This window comes from Pogonomyrmex barbatus, unplaced genomic scaffold (assembly GCF_055798465.1).
Source record: "Pogonomyrmex barbatus isolate J1 unplaced genomic scaffold, ASM5579846v1 scaffold15, whole genome shotgun sequence".
NCBI lineage: Eukaryota > Metazoa > Arthropoda > Insecta > Hymenoptera > Formicidae > Pogonomyrmex > Pogonomyrmex barbatus.
In genome coordinates, this window is record NW_028297111.1 from 4,618,231 (window position 1) to 4,638,827 (window position 20,597).

Below are 20,597 nucleotides of genomic sequence, written 5' to 3' on the forward strand. Positions count from 1 at the left end.
AAATAATTAATATTTTATGTTAAAATATAAGATGCCTTGCAAAGTTTAACTTTTCTTTAATCTTATTTTATACTTTTATATTTTATTTAATTTTTCAAATATTTAGATCATTGATTAAAAATAAAACACTGTATATATATATATATATATATATATATATATATATATATATATATACATATATATATATACATATATATATATATATTGAAAAGATATCTGATTTACTAATATTACATATTTTTTCTGAAGGAATGTGTATGTGTGTAAGAATGTGTGTGTGTGTGTGTGTGTGTGTGTGTGTGTGTGTGTGTGTGTGTGTGTGTGTGTGTGTAAAAAAAATATGCAGATGCTTTTAAAAAAAATTGTGCACTTACACGTTGCAAATTACATAATTTTTTCGAAACAATTATGTCTTCTTTATAATTTATTTATCTTATTATTCTGTGCATAAAAATATTAATATGAGTATTACGTAAATACTATAATTATTTTATATTTCATATCAAAATATATCAATAAATTATTAAAGTTTAAATTTTCTCATAAACTATTAGTTTATTGATTAACTCTTACGTATAGAATGACTAGACAAATCGTATTATGTGAAAAAATTATAATTATATATATTATTGTATACTCCTTTTGAAAAAACATCAGTGATTATTTCGTCTTTATTGACTAATATAAATATTACTATTGACTGATATTTTATAATTATTGACTAATATAAATATTACTATTTTCTTGTTTTATTAAGAATGTAGCAAAAATCGCAATTTTTATTGCAAATATACAATGTATACATACATTCGTATATATTATGTCTTAATTTAGATATTAGGTTCTTTTTGGCTGAACTGGTTATACTAGTTCACAGTTTATCTTTCTTTTTTACATTGGAAGAAGAAAGATAAACTCTGAACTAGTACAGCCAGTTCAGCTAAAAGAACAGATTCATTGAATGGCATTGTACGTAGTCTATGGATACTACGGATGTGTTTCTAAACGCAATATATATATATATATATATATATATATATATATATATTATATATATATAGTCTTTACTTCGAATATGGTAATATAGAGTGGAATTATAGATGTTGGTAATTTATCATGCGATAAATTATCGACATTTTAGTTCCCTCTAGATGAGGGATTTTTGGGAGTTCGACCGTTGCTTTAGCATCCTCTTAAACTCTAGTTGCAAATATGTGGTATTTTTTTTACTAAGATAGTAACTTCTAACTCTCTTTTCAACTGAGCAAAGTCGCATATATCTCGCGTTTGAAAATCAGTCATAGCTCTGCCTTTTAGTTTAGTACATAGTATTGCTTTTAATAGCGTTCCTTTCTTCATTGGACGGTATTTTTCATACCGTATGATGCGGCGCTCAAGAATTCTGATAGCTATAAAACATCCCATCAAATTCCGAAATCATATCGCGAGCTTCTTTTAACCATAAATATTCCGCTACTTTCGGGTCGATTTCGTATATCTTCGAGTGTTCATCCGTAGATTATGTCTAATGATCCGTCACGGGATTGTATTCTGTGTGTTCGACGTTCATAGAGCAGTGCGAATCAATTTTCGTTATAGTCGAAAATCGTAACTTCTAGTCGACTCATTTGGTCTTGTAGCGCACGAATCTCTTCTAATAACGCGTTTAATATTGATATAATTTCTTTGTCACTGTTCGATTCTGATTGCTGTACCCTTCTGCGCGAGCCTGCCGAAACTCTGAGACGTTCTATCTCTACTTTTGCGCCGGTTACTTCTTGTTCCCCATTTTCCTCGCCACAAGGTGTACGTAATTATTGTTCCATGTTTCTGCGCTCGGGGTTACGCGATGCGGTGTAATGCTCTTCCGGATCGAAAATGCTATCGTCGTAAGATGTTAACGAAAACTCTCTCCGCTATGAATCTCGACTCTCGTTTCCTTCAGAATGTGTTCTGAAAATGTTCGTTCTGAAATGCAGTTTGTGTTCGTCTACTAAGTCTGGTATTAGGCTCTCGTCTATGTTGTTGAACGGAAATACTCGCTCGAATTATGTGTGGGTGGAACAGGCTTAGGTGAGTTCTCATCCAAATATCACTTCTATAATACCGCTTCTAAATTTCGGCGCATGCTATCGTGGATATCGCGTACAGCTTCTTGGACTACACATACGGAAATGACAAGACTACACGCTCTTCGTGTTCGCTCATGTAACCACGATATATTTTTAATGGATCGGCTTCTATTTATCTCGCCGTCCGACACCAATGCTATCGCTCGCTTATATAATTGATTTTTTCACTTACAGTATCGTCGCTAGCTTTATGTTGCTTCAATATCGCGTGTTGTTGTCGTAGGTCAGTGCCTTCTCCGATGTCACTGATATGCACTTGCTGGCTTCTCTATCGGATGTTCTTGTCGACTGGTGTCGATGTACGTTGGGCAATGCTGGCTTGCTGCTCTGCTGCCGCTGATAGCTGCTGAGTTGTCCTAGATTGGCACTCAGCTATTTTCTCGTACTCTTCGGTTGTAGGCTTATTATTTTCTGACAGGGTCTCCTCCGTCCGCTTGTTTTCCACAGGTCTTATGATTCGAAAAAGTTTCTCTTCTGCCTGCAACCTTGAGGTTAGTATTGCAAGTCTTATAAAAGTTGCCAGAAAAAATTTTTTTTCCTTCTGTCCATTAGGGCTTATGTCTGTTAGGGCTTATCTATTGATTTCTACTAGCTCGGTTAGCGATTATCCTCTCAGATAAATAAATCTTAGGGATAGTCGGCCATCCCACCGCTGCCACCAAAATGTTGTAGCGGATAAGTTACAAAATTAAATTTAGGGAAAGTCGGGTTCGCCGAGCCTAAGGAGTTAGAACTCCGAGCAAGATCGTTGGTGGAAAGTTCTTCTAGTAAAATATTATTATTCATTTTTAATAGGTAGTTGGTTTATTGGTATGGCTTCTAAACAATGTTTCGTGTGAATCTTGATAACGACTGTTATGTAGTACAACTGCCCTGTTACTATTGTGACTTCCCGCTCTCGGCGATTTAGCAATCATTTTTATAGTATTTAGCAAAGTCGCGTTTCATTGCATTATAACTCTAAATCGAACCATATATGATCAAAGCAGCGCGCGTTTTTCGTTTGCGCTGCTTTGGAATTTGCAGGCTTGCTTTTGCATATTTACATTTCCGGTTGGTGTTTCCGTAGCACTATCCGATTGCTATGCCGAGATTCGAGAATTATCGTGAAGAAAATAATATCGTAATATTCGGGTTACAACAGTATGTATGGGCTATAACAGTATGTACAGAGAATAGGACCATCATCTCTCTGAAGTACCGGTCGTGGAGATTCGAAAAAATAGATGTATATATGTATATTGTAATATACGTATATATATGTATATATATATATATTATATATCATTGTATTGTTGACGTGTTATTCTAAATACGTTATTTGCGATAAATATCATCACATGCCTCGGTAGTCGAAGGGATAAGATGCCTGCCCGGTAATCAGGAGATCCAGGTTCGATTCCTGGCTGAGGTGGTATTTTTTCGCAAAATAATTACGAGTTTTCACAACTGGCTTGTGATCGGGCCCCGCCGTGACGCACACCCTCCTTTCATGTACAGTATGTGTGTACGTACGTATGCATATACGTATGTATATACATATGTACATATGTACGTATATGTACGTATTGTTATGCCATTCGGGGAGAACGAAGGGGATTCTGATCTCAGCGGGGAAGTGTCTCACTCAAAAGTGCCAAGAGAAAGCCGATATAGAAGCAAGATTGTAGAAGAACACTTGACTTTTCACTAAATAAATCGTTTATTCAAAAAGAATACTTAATCCACTTGTTTTACAAGTTTGATTTAGACCTCGACGCGACTTTAATTATTTAGACTTTTACTTGTATGACGGACGGTACTTGCGGACAAATCTTATTAGCAGACAGAACAGAACAGAGTTGAATTATTCAAGTGAGCCGATTGAGCTAAGTGAGCCGCCTTATCCCATCCTCGCCATTATCGCCCATCTTCGCTTCCCTTTTAACAGACCGCGTGCTGGGGCACGCGGTTACGCTGCCTCGGCGAGTCCTCGTGTCGAAACGTTGGCTGGCCAGCGTTTCGACACGGTTTTATCGGTGTCAACGTCCTTATCGGATTGCACATAGATTTGTTGCAATCGGCAAGATCGCGCATTGTTCTTCTATTTAACTTTAATATTAAACTTAATATTAACTATTTATAATATTAAGTTTTATAAATATCAAGTTAACTAGAATCTTCAGGAATGGTCAGTCAGCAATATGATGGCAATATTGGTTATACAAAATGTTGCTATGTCGCTATGTCGGTTGCGCTACTCACAACAGTATGTATGTATGTACGTATGTATGTATGTACGTATATATATATATATATATATATATATATATATATATATATATGTACATATGTATGTATGTATGTACGTATATATATATATATATATATATATATGTACATATGTATGTACGTATGTATGTACGTATATATGTATGTATGTATATATTTCTTGTAATTTTACATTTTATACATTATCATAAATTTCACCGTAGTTACCATGTACAGTTACCATATACAGTTTTTACGAAGAATATAATGGAAGAAAAAATAATAAAATTTTTTGTATACATTTATAATATATATAAATATATTTTATTTGTTTACAATAAATGAATTAAATCATTGTTTTTGTGTACCCAAGAATTATGCAATTCATTGAATCCTAGCCACTTGACGTAAACTTTATCTCTTTTCCTGCACAGTATTTTCTCCATGAGAAAATATTACACGTCTGGATGAATCGCGCGATGCAACTCGTGCTCGTAGAAACGGATTCCAGCAACGGATTTTCCTCGAGCAGATAGGTTACGAGATTAGTACGCTATACTAATCCCGTTTAAGGATCTTAAACACCTCGATGGTCCAATTTGATGTATAACCTTTTTCGCAAAACTGTCTTGTACTTACTCACGCGTACCGAATCGCCTACTTTGAATTTTGCTGGTCCTGCGCGTACACCTTATCGCGCTGTACACCGTATTCATGTCAGAGTCTTTTAGCGATTACGGGAGTTATGTTAATAGTTCGCATGCCGATAGTGCGATGCTTACACGCGTTGTAATCTGACATGAGACATGATAGCGCGTTGACTTACTTGTAAGTGCCATTGAGCGTAAACATTTTCCACATGTCGTTCTTAAACGTGCGATTGAACCATTCGACGATCGATGCCTTCAACATCGAATACGTGGAATAATGAGTAACGTTGTGTTTTTTCAAGAGTTTCTGCACATCGACATTGTAAAACTTCTTCTCCATATTCGTTTGCAAGTTTCTCGGGCATCTTCTGCTCTCTCGAATTGTCTTAGCAATAATTTGAACGTCCGCCGTTTCGTTTCCGACCTTGCTCTTGAACGGTACAGCTTAGGCATACTTGCTCAACGCATCGATGATGGTGAATATGTAGTGATGGCCTCTGTTGAAACTCGAGTACGAACGCATCTCGACGATATCAGCCACAGATCGTAATATCTCCGAATTATGACACGTCTTCGAAAATTTCTTCTCACCGGAGCGTACAATTCCTCAATGAGTCGTCATCTCTCGGAATTAACATTTTTTTCATGTTCACCGGATTTTGACGATCTTATAATTCGACGAAGTTTGATATTAATATTTATAAATAAGATATATTATACGATTTAAAATTGTTTTTTTCCTCATTGACGTCAATCGACTGGCTCGTTCGATACGCGATTTAATTTATAATGCCGACTTCGCGAAGTTCTTCGATGATCGACAGCATTTCGTTGTCGTGAGCGTTATAACTAGCTCGGCGCGAAGCGCCGTCAAGTAATCGGAGTCGATTCATCAATTTGTTGGAATCATTCTACTGCATGTAATCAATGTTGTTATCATTTAACTTCATGATGGATAGTATATTGCCCATGCCTGCACCTTTTTACCGTTTCTTTTATATGTAGATACGAGCAGATGATGTTAATGTACTTGTATCCCTTATTGCCCATGATGGAATTATGGGCGCTGTGGCTACGTTTATGAGCATTCGTTGTTAACAGTATACTTTCATACGTTCGTTTGTCATCTCTGGTGAATATAGCTCCATCGGAAAGTCTCTTGAAGATCAATTCGTATAATCCTGATATACTATTATATCTTACATTGTCTATGATTATGGAATTATTTTTGTCAATGTCAAACTTTTTATTATCGAGCATCTACTTTTGTCGAAATAGACACCGTACACATTATCGATCGCTTTATCTATGTCACCAAAAAGAAGGCCCACGTATTTTCGTCCCAATGGTCCTAGTTGACCATGAAGCGCCTCACGGCTTCCTGTTTGCGTTTGCAGAGTCTATTTGATGGCTATTTTGGGTGACAGTTCACTGACGTCTTTTGTTTCAAAAACAGCACACATTTTCGTTTCACAAACAGCAGTATTTTTGGTAGTTCTTTAAATAGTTCTTTCGATGGTTCTTTCGATAGTTCTATCAGTGTAGAATTGAACATGAATGAATCTGACGTGATGTTCAATTATTTTGTATATCACTTTTTAGGCAGCGTTAATATCAACCATTCAACACGAATCTCTGTTAGTAGTAATAGTAGTAGTAGTATCGTCATCGTTGTCATCACTATCTTCACGTCTTTTTTTTAATACCGATATCCTTTGCAACACTGGTTTCTTTTTTAATCGGATGAGATTCCTCGATGTTTTTGATGATCTTTTAGAAGTATGATGATGGACTTGAAGCGTTTCTCCAACTACATCTTCATCTATTGTACTAGTTTTCAAAGCGTGATATTTTTTACGAATCAAATCGCTCGTTTTCGCAACCTGTTTCGCTATTTTCTCGCGATTTTTGATGTTATTCATATTGCCTAGTTGACGTATCGACTAATTGCGTTATGCTACCGCGAACGTCTTAAATTCTATTTTGTATCGCTCATTGATAAGTGGACTGTTCTCATCAATCACTAGGAATCCGTATTCGCGCTGCCAACACAGCATAATGCCAATCATAGCATAATGCTGTTGTAGCCCGAATAGCTACCATGATAAGTCTTGCATTTCGGCATAGCAACGAGTCCGCGCTACGTCGGAAATGCAAGTTTGCGAATTCCTGAACAGCATGCGAATGAAAGTTGCTCGCTGCATTTTACCATATTTGATCCGAATGAGGATTTTAGCGCAAAGCTATACGAAACCGCGAATATTCCACGTACTAGAATAGATTGCACATATTATATTTCATATAAAGTAAAAAATATTAATAATCACAATGATAACAATAGTACATATAAAATATGATCAATTCAAAATAGCCAATCTGGACGGTGGTCAATTAGGACAGTGATCAATCGGAACGATGGTCAATTGCAACGTGATCAATCGCAACATGGCCAATCGTAACGTGGTCAATTGAGACTGTGATCAATATTAACATGATCAAATGGGACTCTCCCAGACGGCGACACGCGGCGACAGATTGCACGACTGCCTAGAAATAATTAAGGAGAAGGAAGTGATTCGGTGGTTAGGGCGCTATTCGAGAAAGAGAGAGAGAGAGAGAGAGAGAGAGAGAGGGGGGTGAATAAATAATTAACATCAATATATAACAATGAACAACATTTTATTCGCGGACTCTTCAGCGTGGTCTCGAGACAGTTTACAATGCGAATTATATCTCACCGATCACGCGACACACATCTGATCCGAAGATCACGCGACGTAAACAGAGACGACCGGCAGTAATCTAGAGATTTCAGTAACGAGATCCGCGGTAATTCGACAAACAATTTTTGCATGCAAAATTCGTTACCACGAGTTTCCGAAATTCGCAGCGGGACTGGTAGCAAGATATAAAGCAACAAGCATGCAAATGGTTAGGTAATAAAACGATAAATAAATAAAACGATAATAAGTGCAATCTGCAGCCCGAATAATAGCACGCGCAAGCGAGAATATGCAGTAAGCTAAGTTTACGAAGACAGGATAGCGCAACATGCAAACAGCAAATAGCGACCGTACGAAATCGAATTCTAACGATAATCCGAACTATGTGACACAGACCGTCACAGGCATTGGCACTTGGTTCGTTACACTCTATCATTCACAGAAATTCACGCTATCGACATTCCCGCGACGCTCGCTCGATTCATCCGCCGCTCGCGAGACGATGACGGCTTTACACAATAAAACGCTCGGCTCATCAACTACGCTAGCTACTTCTCTTTGGCAGGCCGATACACGGCCCTCGAATTCATGTTTGTACAATCTGAACGCATCATGAGAAGTGATTACTCGCGCTCTTGCGGGGTAAACGCAGACGATCGTCGTCTCCCTCTTGCAGTTTTACTATTGGCTGAAAATCGGTTAATCGCGTGGCCCTAATTGGCCGCGCACCGTGAAGCCCTCGCGGAAAACTTGAATGCGGCGGTATCGGCCACGTCCCTTTGTGTCTCTACTTCTTAAACCTTGAGATTTTCGTATTCTTTTTGGCCGAATTAGCCCTCCTTTCAGCAGGCTTTCGTCCTTTCTGAGCTCCACTAGAACATTCCATCTCCAGGGTCCCCGCGTTTTGTTCTGTGGGATGGCGTCTTCCTCATCATCGTCTTTGTTGTCTCCCGATCGGCAGTGGCAACTCTTAAGCTGTAACGAGACCTCTTTTAAAAGCGGTATCTCCATTCCCGCTAATGCGGATGTGAGAGGGATACAACCTACGTGTTACAATGCTCCCACGTCGTTCTCTCCTTAGCCTCCAGCATCCGCATATCAACCGCGCTGGTCTTCATCCGTTGATGAACGCAAAATACATGCAGAAAACAGCTATCACTCCGCATCCTGAAAATAATAACGGTCGTCACACGTGACTGCGATAACAGGCCCCAAATACAATAGTCCGCTCTCCTTCCCCCATCGGAAGACGCGGATCCGAGTCAACTCCACGCCTACGCCCCTTGTGACCGGCAGCTACAAAGCGCCACGTCACTCACACACAAACACACACACACACACACACACACACACACACACACACACACACACACACACACACACACACACACACTTATCTGGCACAGAGATTATAAGAAGGGAGGGTGTGAGTCACGACGGGGCCCGACCACGAACCAGTCGTGAAAACTCGTAATTATTTTGCGAAAAACTACCACCTCAGCCAGAAATCGAACCTGGATCTCCTATTTACCGGGCAGGCATATCTTATCCCTTCGAGGCATGTGATGATATTTATCGCAAATAACATATTTAGAATAACATGTCAACAATACAATGATACATATGTATACGTATATTACAATATACATATATACATATATTCTTTCGAATCCCCACGACTGGTACAGAGATGTGATGGTTTTATTCTCTCGATGGATGCAGTCGGACTGCAACGGCGACACCCTCCAACGTCATTGGCAAATATACAAATAATCCTCCTGGAGCACGACAGAAGAGATTGCATCAAGCATGGCTCGAGCCTCCGAAGCATGACTCGAGCCCCCGACAGTAACAAAGAAAAGTGTGAGAAGAAAAGTGAGAAAATGAAACAAATTGAAGAAAGTCACATGATGTGATATTAGTTGTGGCACATATAATAATAGATAATAGATACATCATCATCTGAAAGCGATAAAGAAATGAAAATATACGCGAAACAAATTCCCAAAGTAGAAAATTATGTAGAACATATAATACCAGCATTAACTGTTTAGTAGTTCAAGGCTCATTTCAGGTTTTTCAATACATGTAGCACAATATAAATGATTTTTTTTTAATTTTTTAAAGAATATTAGTTATACCAACTGAAATGCTAATTGTAAAATAAATATTAATTGTATTAAGTAGGGAACACGTTATTAAACACGTTATTATGTAATTGATTTAGAAAATCTCGTGCAACCTTCGATTATATTCAATAAAAATAGTCAATAATTATTTATTGTATTAAAATTACTAAACAACATTCTTTTAATACTTAAAATAAATAATTTTTAATATTAAATTGGCCAGTAATAAATTAGATTTCTCTAAGGGATGCGTCATATTTTATATTTAAATCTAGAAAGTTGAAGTATAACCATAATCATAATCACATAACTGTCATATGCCATGTATTACTGTCATCATATGCCATGTATTACCAATTGTGTTCACGGAGCTCGCCGAATGCTAACGCTACCAATGCACTACACGCTACAATGCACCTCGGAAGGAATACATTGATAGCGCGCAATGATGACGCTATCTTTCATGATGTCATGATAGCATTCTCAGCTAACTCCGTAAACAGACATTAGTGCTAAATAGTGCTGACAGCGAGCTCCGTGAATGCATCCTAGGAGCTAGCGTGCTCTCCGCGTCGCGCCGCACACCGCGTCTAGAAGTTAACATGCTCCCCGCATTGAATACCGCGCCACGAAGCAAGTACGCTCCCCATACCGCGCCACCGAACAAATAACTTTCCCGCTCCGAACTTTTTTACTTTCCTTCAATTTTCCTTACTACCCCGTGGAAAGGAAGCTCTCCCCTGAGATCGACCAATCCGAATCCGATGCGGAATATCGCGACCGATCTCGGATAAAAGGGGCTCGTTTTCCACAGAAGAGACCTGTTCCATTCTCGGAATCTCGAGCATAAGCATCACAAGAGAAACCGCTCCGAAATCCCGAGGAAATCTCTTGTATTCAGGTACATCTCAGCCTGTCGAGGGGTACACTCGACAGAGACGATCCTCTCCGTTTAGCTTTCCGAGAAGTCTACAAAATAATAGGGTACTCCCCAGCATATCTGAGTACGCTCGACCGTAAAAGACTTCTACTCCTACCGTTCTTCGAATCGCCGCCGAAGAGCACCTCCGCATGGCCGAGAACATTCGGCTTCAACATCAAAGCCCTCCCTGATGGACAAAATCTTCGAATACCAGATGTAGTCGAATACGCTTGACGATTATCTGCAAAAGACTGGGATACTCCCGTGTCTCGTTGGGTCGCCCGACGAATTCTCCATCTTAATCAACGGGATAACGTGAATCGAGGATCCGGCTCCCGAAATCCGGCTGTCAGATTGACAACCCTGCGACACAATCAGCTGATCGGTGACAGTTCGCGTCGACACATGTGCCTCGCAAATCAGCCCGCCGCGCCGAATCACGCGTAAACACCACGCCGTGCGCTCCGTATCGCCGAGTAGCGCACACATTTAAAAATCCGATTCGCACAGCGAAATACACGTTTATTTTTTAGTTGCTCATATTGTTAATTCTTACGCCAAACATCGCCAATTCTTACTAATTATTAAACTTATACGCAGAACATCGCGGATCACAATTGTAATTATTAGAATCGTAATAAATTAATTGTAAATCAAAATATCTCTGTCGTTCTCACTTCTTCACTTGGTTATTCAACTGATCAAACTATTCGAGCGCGGAAGTGAGACCGTTTTAATCATATAAAAGAAACTCTTAGAGAGTAAGTAAGTTTACAATTATCAGAAAGACTTTACTTCCGATTTACAATAAAAAATGAGTATTGATCGATAATAGAAAAATCAACTACCGTTAGCGCATACTATGATATGATATGTATATATACATTATCCTACATTTTCTTTTAATTTCGTTTCCAAAATATAAAATATTAAACGTAATTCCGTAATCCCATTCCAAAACATGGAGATTTTTTGCGGTTGTAGAAATAAATAATCCATTATTAGCCATAAACACGGAATGACATATAACACTTTCGCAAAGCGAATTACAAAAGTGTGTAAATATCAACGACGAATACCTATGCACACAAAATTCTCCTATACATCGTGTCAATGCCGATCCAATTTGCGAAATTGAAATTTATTTAAAAATTGAAAAACATTATAAAAATTGTAATATAAAAAACATTATATCAAACATTATACTGTATGGATAGTGTTAAGCAATTCACATTCATGGTTATATTCTTCAGCGACAAAGCAAGTTACTATTCAATGTAAAGATCACGGAAAAATAAAGAAAAGGATACAGGCAAAATTACATTAGAAAATAATTACAAATTAATAATACCAGATACTATAATAAAATCGCAAAAAATATTGCATGAAGTGAGAAAGTCATATTTGCCACAATATAATATTTCATTATTACAGAATAAATCAAATTTCAAAAGTAATACAAATGTAACACAAATAAAAATACAAAAGATTATTCAAAATCCTTTGGAATTAAATAATTTACAAATAAAATTAAATAAAGTAAATAATGATCTTGATAAAAATGACAATCTATTTTATCAACCAAAATTCTCTATTTATCCAATGGCAACTAGAGAGCTTACTATGTTATAGGAATAATAAGCGTAACGATATTCATATTGAGGAAAAAGAACGGAGCAAACACACGAAATATGTAACCTTAAAATTAGATATAGAAAATGAATATCTTTCTAGATCTATCCTCAGACGCAGTACACGTTTCTAGCATAAAATAATGATCTACTATGATAGAAGAAAAATTGATAACTGTGAGAAGAAAAATTCCATTCTTCCGTTTTTCTTTCCCAGGGAAGGGTATTGCCCGAATAGCTATCACGATAAGTCTTGCATTTCGGCATAGCAACGAGTCCGTGCTATACCGGAAATGCAAGTTTGTGAATTCTTGAACAGCGTGCGAACGAAGATCGCTCGCTGCATTTTACCATATTTGATCCGAATGAGGATTTTAGCGCGAAGCTATAAACCGCGAATACTATAAAAATAGCTGACTAATCGCTGACCGCCGGAATTTCTAAATTTCTGACATATCGTCTCGGTTCGCGATTGAAATTATAATTTAATGCAATTGCGGAAACGTAATATATTATCTACGGAAACTGAATTATTTTAAGAGAAATAATTTATTTATAATAACGGGAAAATAAAGGATGTTTGCTAAATCAGTGAGTATCGAGTAAGGTTCGAACAAGGTTCTTTTACACATTCTTACCAATACTCCTTGTGGGTTCTAACTCTTCAGGCGGACCGAATCTCGAATTTTTTCCTTGTTGCACCAAGAGGTATACGCACCGGCAGAAATGTGTCCTGCGCTCGACGCGCGGCCGCCACACACACACACACACACACACACACACGCGCGCGCGCGCGCGCGCGCGCGCGCGCGCGAAGCGCGTACGTCCGTGTCTCCGCGGAGCGCGAAGGAAGTCGCAGAGCGAAGGAAAAAGATAGTGGGGACAATTCGATGTTGCAATTCGATGTGTAAAATTATAACTATCTTTGCGGGTTTGAACATTGAATGTCTTACAGCTATCTAAAGCAGATATTAAAAATTATTTTAAAAGATAATGTATTTGTGAAATTGTATTAAAAAATAAGGAAGATTATATTCAATAAAAATCGTTGAGAAGTTAAGAAAAACAGATGAAAAGCAATTGCAGTCTCCTAGCAATAAAACAATAAACAAAATAAAATGCGACATGCAGAAGCGACGCATGGTTGATTGAGATATATGAACAATGGTTCAAAATTAAGGCAAATTATATCCAATAACAATAAAAAGTTATCAATAAATAAAAATGTGAAAATTAAAACAAATATTTTTGAAATGAATACTATATTGTAAATTTAAAATTTAAATTTATTAATAATATAAAAATATAAATATAAAAAATAATATAAATAAATAAATAAATAAATAATATAAATAAATAAATAATATAAATATAAAAAGTAATATTTCTATATGTAAAAGTATTATTTCACGTTACATTATATCTCATCATTTCTATACATTTAAATTTAATTGTAAATGTAATCCTACAATCTTATAGCACGAGAAGTTTATTTGCACATTGCAAATTTAAAAATGCGCGTAACTATTACATGAGTTTCCAAATTACTCGCAATGATAGTTGTAATTTTACACATAACTTCTTTTTAAAATATATTTAAAAAATTACTACGCAATCATAATTAAATAATCAATTAAATCAATAATTAAATAAGCATTAAATGATTAATTATTAATTATTAATGATTATCTAATTATCGATTTAATTGATTATTTATTCTTTTAATTATGATTGCGTAATAATTCTTATATTATATTATATTTTATATATATATATATATATATATATATATATACATATATACATATATATATATATATATATATATATATATATATATATATATATATATTGTTGTACCCAGGATGGGCTACAACAATAATATTAGGGATAGTCGGGTTCGTTAAGCCTAAGGAATTGGAATTCCGAGCAGGATCAAAAGAATGTAAGGACCTTCTTGAATTCACTAACATACTTTTTTTATTTTAATTGGTTTATTTAATAAATGCACAAATTCTTGAGATTAGTATTTCTTATTTTATTACTTTACACACGGTTAAACGTCGGCGGGCGGCTCGGCGAGTATCGCGTTACTCTGGCGGCCAACGACCGAGTATGTCACCTGAGACGCTGATAGTACGACTCGTGTGAACTTCGCCGCGCTTTTGTAATATCTTGCGATGTTTATAATAATGATTCCGAACGATACGTTATTCTTGATTCTCTCGACTCCGCCTTGTGTAACCGGTTATATAGTCTGATTGATGCCCAATCAGCATTCTGATCGGTTGCGTCGATCGGTTGCGTGATATTGATTAATCAATATTACGCTCGGTTTTGATTATCAAATTTAGGAATGCTATTGCTGATAGGCTTTCCGCAATGTTCTCGCGTGACGCATTTCTGCGGTCTTTCGAAAGACTGGTTGCAATTTCGACGGTCACACATTTGTGTCGTCTTTCGAAAGACTTTTCGAGATTCATGTGGCCTAATTTTGTTGCCATGCGGATTACTTTTATTATTGGTTGTAGATCTGGCTACAACAATATATTATGTTATATTTTATTATACTATTATATTATATTACATTATATATAGAGTTTTCTTTATTAGGATTCACAGTTTCACAATCCACGCTTTGTTGATAAAAATGCAAAATTTATTGATGCATAAGAAAAACCTAAATAAATTGTTATCAAAATAAATGTAGAAACGTTGATAATTGTTGCGTAATTATTTTGAAATAATATTTCGGCAAAATATTAACAAATTGGCAAATTATCTTAGTGGTATATTCGCGAAATTAAATTTGGAAAGAAATAAAAAATTGAGAAATTGAGAAAAATATCTTAGCTACATTATATTGAACATTTACAAATACAACTGTGCGTAAAGAAATTAAATTAATCCAAATTAATCCATGCTTATAAAAATGCATACAACTTTTCCTAAATTAAAATGTGGAAATATTGCAACACAAAATATTACACAATCAACATGACAAAATTTTAATAAAAAAAGTCCGATAATAATGACGTGCAGTTTGTAGGACTGAAAAATTTATATACAAATATTTATTAGGCATCAAGATCCACTCTCGATCATTTTTTTACTTAATCGTGTTATATAATTACTATATCTATTAATTTTATTATATAAGTATATGTCATTTCTTTCACAATACCTTTCACAATACTTTTATATAAGATATAATATGATTCTATGATTAATATTTACTCATATATTGAATTAAATCAAAGACAGATTAAAAATTTTATTGTAATGTGATTTACTGATCTTATATTTAATGAATTTGATACAAAATGTTATTTATTATAAATTTCTTGTAGAAACGTGTCGTTCAAATTTATGTTATATAGTTTATATGCAAATTTAAAAAAATTATAATAGTTCATTGCGCAAGCGAGGTCAGTGATCCGCATCCTGAACTTAATCACGCTGTTACGTCGTGACGACTGCACGATTCTTCTCTTTCGGATATCTGTTATTAGAATTTAATTAAGCGGATAAACGAGTGACACATGTTCTGTTACTCTGTTAGATCGCGACGGTTATGCAACTGATCTCTTCCGGGGGTCGGTTTCTAGAATTCGGCTAAGCGGATAATCTCTATTATCCTAATCGCGAAAGTACACCGATGTTACATCTTGACGACTGCACGATTCTTCTCTTTCGGATATCAGTTATTAGAATTTAGTTAAGCAGATAAATGGATGATACATGTTCTGTTACGATCGCGACGGTTACGCAACTGATCTCTTCCGGGAGTCGGTTACTAAGAATTTGGCTAAGCGGATAATCCCTATTATCCTAATCGCGGAAAAACAACACGTGTACAGATGTTTTCCTCAATGAAATCATATATATATATAGTGCCCTTAAAGGCACGGAGCGCACACTGCTACTTCCTTTTTTTACGCGGTCAGAACATTTTCAGTTTATCAGTTGTCAATAATTCAATCAGATGTCAGTCGAAATAAATCAACAATTTCACCAAGTACAAGTACAAGTGACTAAGTTTCCTGGCGACATCGTTACCGCCTTCATCATCTTGCAGGTCCCAAGTCTCCGGCATTCCAGAGTAACAGTAAGTTTAATTACACATAGAAAAATTCCCTAATAATAGTTTTCGGATCTCTTCTCCTTATATTTTCTCATTCTTCCCTTACATCCTTTCTATCCTCTGCCGTTCTCCTTACACTTCTACTCCCTTTTTCTTTTCTTTTCTCTTTCTTTCTTTGCTTGGGCCGTCGGACCTCTCGGGCTCCCTATGCGTTGCGGAGCACTCAGCAGGTTCATGGCTGCCGAGTAATTCGGCAAAATCTGCTTCTTCTCTGTTTGCTTCGGCCGTCGAACCTCACTGACTCCCTATGCGTTGTGGAACACTCAGCAGGTTCGTAGCCACCGAATAATTTGGGAAATCTATTCTTTTCTTTTTTCTCTCCTTTCTTACAATTTTCTTTTTCTCTTCTTAATTTCTCTCCTCTGTCGGATCTCTCGGTTTCCTGAAATATTTCAGAGATAGCCTTAAGGTTCATGACCAATGACATTTCCTTCATATTTCAAATTCATTTCTTCTAGTGAAATCTGCATCATCCTCTCTTTCCGACGCTCAGAGACGGAGGTGAGCCCTGAAGAGGCTCCGTTATCATCGCAACAAGCGAGCTCGTCAATCAGGGAACTATCCCTCGCCTAGGACATCCGAGGTTTTGACACATGCCGAAGAAACCACGAGTTGTTCCAACAGGAGACCCCATTATTTGTACATATCTCCTCCGTCCTATTCCCCGATCAGATCATCTGAATCTGGATCACTCCCAGATTTCAGCGCATTCTTCCCAGAGCGCCATGACACTAACCTCCAGATATATCCAGATTTCCGCACCCAGAAATCTTTGGACGAGTTCTGCGAACTCCGGACTCCTTCCCCTCCTCCCCTAGACCTCATCATTGGAAACCCGACCTCCTCTCCCAAACAATCACACACAGATAACAAAATACAAATTTAAATAGATTAACAATGTAAGATAAAATTATCAAATACAGATTAAAAATACTAAACTATGTAAGATAAGAATAATTAGAATATAGACAAACATACAAAAATAATAGAATTTATACACAGAAACTAAATAATACATCCATCAATTTTTAGAACATTTATATTACATGAATTTCTGGATGTAACAACGCGTTCCTACACTTATTTTAAAAAAAGTATTGCAATCTCATCGTCCACGAGTATACAGCAACGCACAGAATTCATCGTACGACATGTCAGTATTCACGTGATCGTTGTTTCAAGTTGGTACCATCCTGTTTGAATAGGATCAGCAGGTTCGCATTGTTGCGTATCAGATGTTTAGGTATTATCACGTACGTCTGAAAGAGATAGAATGGCAGTCGTTCGAATGGCGGCCCATTGAGAAGTATTCTCTCATCACATCTTGTTCATTGCATACAACGTCGTGAAAGATGAAGATCGATTTGGGACGTGCCTTGTTCAGTGAAATGACGTCACTGTTTTTGGAGAACGTAAAGTACCGATTTCGTCGATGTTTTCGTCAATGTCAACAAAATTTCGAGATATCGATTTTGATTGTTGCAACGATTTCGAGTATACGCGTTCTCGAAACGTACACCGTGCGGACTCTCGAACAAGCTTATGAGAACGTTGGTTTTATTGCAATTCGATGGACCGCAAATGATCATGCATATAGTACTCGGTAGCATTTCACCGTGCTTGCGCTTCGTCACGATGTCCCCCAGCATTCATGCTTTTTCGTCGCGTAACATTAGCGGTTGCCGCGAATTTCATGTTCACATGTTACCTAAATTTCGATGAATGCTTATTTATAACCGCGTCAAATCACGAATCGCTCAGTAACAAAAATGTATCTTGCGTTATCACATCCTTCTGATATTCGGGACTTGAGCGCTGAGCAGTTGCAATATATATCGAAGTTCATACTGTTACGCGTGTGTGGCGACTATATCGACCACATGTAGAACAAGTTTCCGAAGTATAAAAAGGCAGATTTCGAAGTTCGAATTTATCGTCGCTGCGTCAAACATTATAATCAACCGAGGCAACGCACGCACATCAACGGTCCCGCACCGAAGATTGGAAGGATTGTAGCGAATGTCAGCAGCAGCAGCAGCAGCAGCAGCAGCAACGTTGAACAAAGGCTGCTGCTGCGTTTGAAATCTGTTCAATCGAGCGATAAACGCGCTTCCTTTCGAGTTACACATTCCCGACTATCAATTTAGCGAGCACTCGACTGAAGAAACGATTAACTAGGGATGAAACAGGCATAAATCCATTGAACGCGGCGTGCCGTAAACACGACATTGCATATTCTCGGAGTAACGATCTCGCCGATAGATACGTGACGGACAAGGTACTCGCCGATAAAGCTCTAGGACACGTCATCTCGAGAGATTCGACTCTAGACAAGAGAGCTGCTGCTGTAGCCGTTTAGGCAGCGATGAAAGCCAAGACCAAGGTCGGCATATAAAAACGAAGACGAGGAAAAAGCCGACAAAAAAGTAACGAATATTTGCGACTACGAAATGAGGCGGCGTATTACTGATTCTGCCAATGTTAGGCGTGCTCGGATCCTTGATTGGCGGAGCGGCCACCGTGGCGATAAACGACAGGAAAGTGCGACATCTACTCGAGGAACTGCAACGACATAATCGCACGACGGAAGCGCAAACAGGGACTGTACCTTGCTTCGTACCAATACGAACGGGGACTATATCTCGCTCCGTACAAAGGCGGATGAAGTGTAACAGCGAAAAAAGAAAAAAAAACGCCAAAGAAACATTAAAATACCTACGGGCGTAATGATCAACGTACAATTGAACCATCTGGCGAGGCATACCGCACTTCAAAGGTGTTTTCATGCATAATGCCGATTAGCGGCGCGCGTCAAAAGGAGAGCGGTATCATAAATTTGAATGATACAATGGATCCTGGTATTCATTGAGTAGCATACGCAAAGAGAAACGATCGCGTCGTGTATTTCGACAGTTTTGATAATCTTCGGTCACTCATGGAACTGGTGCAGTATTTTGGAAACAATGTTACAACGATAGACCATACTCGAACGTTCTATCAGACGTATGATTAGAGCGTTTGCGAACAGCTGTGCCTGTGTTTCTCCAAACGGTCGACGCGTGTGAATTTAAAAAGTCCGACAAAATGCGACGTCTCAGTATTCGTCGAACGCTTTCTTCATTATGTCGCTGACACTTACGCTGAGCGGAAAGAACAGCGTCCTCGCGGCAGACTACTTTCCAGCTATAGATTTGAGCGACGATGACTACGAGCCCGGTTTAACAATTTTGGAGACTTATTATACGATACCGAATGTAAACGCTTCGAACGATACATTTCATTTTGGCAAAGATGACACAGAAATTACGATTCGCGAAGGGTCATACAAATAGCAGGTCATAAATGAATTTTTGAGACGTGAGATTTTACGAAAACGTTCGCGACACACTGCGCCCGATAACAATCGGTGACTCCGCGCGCGGCGATAACAAAGTTGGGGAATACCCAGTAGTTAATGCTCCGCGCAAATTATAACACGATAAGGTATGAGATTAAATGCCTATAGAATAAACTTTAATAAGCCCAATAACATTAGATCGCTGCTGGATTTCTTGTCGAAACGTATACTACAACCGCGAAAATGGCATGAATTGGAATCGATCAACATAATAAATGTAAACATCATCCGTGTAGAGTACAACATAACCGCGGGTACGTACAGTAACAACAAAAGTGTGCACACGATATGAATTTTCATCGAGCGTGCAGCCAGGATATAAGATATCGGAAAGGCTGATGCAGATTATTTATCTGCCGGTCAATGCACAGAGCATTACGAAGCTAACTATATGCATTGTTGACCAGAACGGACGATTTTGCTCGATTTTAGAGAAAAAAAAGATCACCGTCAAATTGCACATTCAATAGCGATAGCGAACGCAAGCGTGTGCGTGACAGTTGAGATGCTCGTGTTGAACGGAGCGGAGCACACGCGGAGAGATAACGCGTTTTTTATAAAGAAGACGGTGACGTCATTGATCGAAAATACTCGCTTATCCGGCTGCATCAAGAAG